Raw genomic sequence first — 3,268 nt, forward strand, 5'->3', positions numbered from 1 at the left:
AAATCGATAATGCGAAGTACCACCGAAGGAAGCGTCATAAAATGCAAGCCAAACATACCCACAATGCGCTGACACAGACAACAATTTTGTTTAATTCATTCATGTAGGTCTTCAGCAACCCATGCTTGCCTTAAAAGGTGACTATGCTTGTCTTAAAAGGCGACTAACGGGATCGGGTGGTCAGGATCGCTGACTTGGTTGATGCATGTCATCGATCCCAATTGCGTGGATCGATGCTCATGATATTAATCACTGGATTGTCTCGTCCAGACTCGATTATTTACAGACCGCCGTCATAAAGCTGTAATATTGCTGAGTGCGGCGTTAAACAACAAACCAACCAACCAACCAACCTGGTCATGTCATACGAAAAGACTTCACTAAGCCTCACACAACGTATACAATAACGTGAATAACTGAAGGGCTAATTGGTTGTTTGAATTAGGAAACCTAACATTTCTGTTTGAAACTGTAAAACACGGCGATACATGACAAATCACGTGGATATAAATACACAGCGGGGGTTAGAGCCAAAGCTTTTAGTGACGTAAGCTTTAAAAAGACGTTTGGTAAAACTAAGACGTACATGTATGTACGTCCGTGGACATAAACACTATAATCATTTACTTGAAACTGTACAACATGAACAGACTTAATAAAAAGTCTGACACATAAACACTTTATTTGTTTACTTGGTTGTTGTTCTGTAACATTTTTAATGAAGAAAGACATCTTCATTTTTGAATGGTCCTATAGATTCTAGGTCCTATAGAATGGCCATATATACTCGAACATTGGAAACCCCGTCGACGAAACAAGGAAAAGGTCTGTTATTTCATAAGTGTCATACCGGGAATTAAATTCGTCATTTCCTCCACCAACCAGTCACGCGTTTACATACTACTGAGACAATTTTGACATCATTGTTTTGTTTTCAACGCATCAATGAAATAAGGCAAATATATATTTGACTAGACTGCTTATAAACATACATCCGGGGAGCCGTACGGAATATTCCGAACACATTTTTCATAGGCCATAAAGGTTTAGCGAAAATAGTTATTGTATTTGTAAATCCCTTTTCCATATTTTTCAGAAACGAGTTATTTATAACCGCGACTACCATGATATACTGAAATGTTGGTGACTGTAGCTTAAGAACCCCTTTCACTGACGACATTAAGCATGTTGATGAATAGCGATTCTCATAGCAGTGTGTGTCGTTCTAATTTGTCGAGTATCCTTATTATCCATATGATAAACTATTGAAGACGTAGTGTCTGGCTGTACGTATTGAAAACCGTGTCGAGAAAGTAACAGAATAAAACATGCCGTCAACAAAGTTGTCTATAAGGGCTTTACTTTCGTGAATCGAAAATTAAGCCAACAAATATTGTATTTGCAGCACGTCGATAATGCCGTGGTGCAAGCGAAAATGATTACAGATGCTCTTCGTATGTATTTATATTAACTTGATTTATTGGTAATAATTAGAACAACCTACACGATCATAAACTTTTCGAAAATGACATATCAACTTTAATAGTTTATGCATACTTGATATGTGCAGTATGTTTGTATTACTAGAGTGAATGTGTGAGTGAGCAGTATGTTATTTTCTGTAAAAAAAACAGATGTGCTGATAAGTTGTTTTGTATGTCATGGGCTTTCTGCTACCCTGGGCGGAAGTGCATTTTATGTAACTTTTTAAATGCAATAAAATGAAAAAAAGATGGAAGAACCTACACGCCATGAAGGATTACAGATTTAAGATGAAGTAATGTTGAAAGTCCCTCACCAAGACACAAAATTAATCCGATCATCCAATGCTGTTCATAGATTCCATTTGATTGTGACGTCGCAATGGTCTGCAAAGCATTGTGATGCAACTTCATTGCAGAGTAGATATGGCATGATCTCACCCAAGCAGTATCTCCTGTGGCAGCCAGTTTTGGATGATAAACTATTTTCTTCACTACAATTAGATCTAATTACAAAGTGCACACAATAAAGGAAAAGTAAGTATTGTTGTTAGTCATAACGTCCTTTATATGGGGTGGGGAAGCGGAGAACCATTTGCAGTGACAAAAAGGATGTAGTGAAAATGGTCTCAAAACTTCAAAAGTCCAAACGGACATACACAATATAATTGAGTTGATTGTCTTCATTTTTGGTTGTGGCCTTTCCTTGACTTGAAATATAAAGTTTTGTTTGTCGTTTAGGCCCTACTCAGCAATATTCCAGTCTGGAAATAATTGAGTCTGGATGAGACAATCCAGTGATTGCCATCAAAAGCATCTATCTATGCAACTGGGAAACGATGATATACATCAACCAAGTCTGCGAGCCTATCATGATAGTCGCCTCTTACAAGCATAGTCACCTGTTATGGCAAGCATGGGTTGCTGAAGATAAATTCTAACTCGCATCTTCATGGGTTACAGACGAAGTGATCAGTATTCCCCCAAACCCTCATCTGACTGGATTCAGAATGAACACATGCACCCCTGCAGTTAAGAATTTTTATTTTTTCTACTGAGGAAGTGGAACTTCAACATACTGACTAGCCAGCCAGTCGTCTTGCTTTCTGAACAAAATAATACAAAGTCAACTTCAGTGATAATGATTTTTTTTATGTCAATCATTTTTTTCAAAGTGTTACAAAGATGAGTTCTCTGCCAGTTGTCTGGCAAATCCCTTCTCCTCTCCCTAGATGAACATATCACAAATGTCTAGAGAGACTCACATATTACGTCTAGCGAGTGGCTACAGCGCCCTCTACATGCCACCAACTCACTCTCCAAGTCACACTCACGCTCGCTCTCACGTTCTGTCCTTGCATACCCTATATACAGGACCAGTCAGGCTATGTACAGCATCACTCAAGCTCCTGCTCATGCCATGTGGATGTAGATCTGCCTTGAGTCAGACAGAAAAAACACTAAATAACCCTTGTAGCATGACGGTTAAAAAAATATTATCCCAACAGTTTACACAGTATCACAATAAATATTGACTTTATTACTGTGTTGAGGATGAAGTAATTGTTTTCAAATATTTCCCCTAAATTATAACTCTGATTTGAAATTGCAGGATAATCCCACTGTTATAGCAAAAGCTACAGAAACAAATTTAAACATACCAGGTATAACATACATAAAGCTTATCTACTATAAGCCATGGCAAATAGTAAAAACATATTATAACTCTTTTTCTATCAGGCCAGTATAAACTATTTACTACATCATCCCCCCCCCCCCCTCCCCAA

The sequence above is a fragment of the Haliotis cracherodii genome, unplaced genomic scaffold (assembly GCF_022045235.1).
Source record: "Haliotis cracherodii isolate W230 unplaced genomic scaffold, xgHalCrac1.p SCAF_2, whole genome shotgun sequence".
NCBI classification, from domain to species: Eukaryota; Metazoa; Mollusca; class Gastropoda; order Lepetellida; family Haliotidae; genus Haliotis; species Haliotis cracherodii.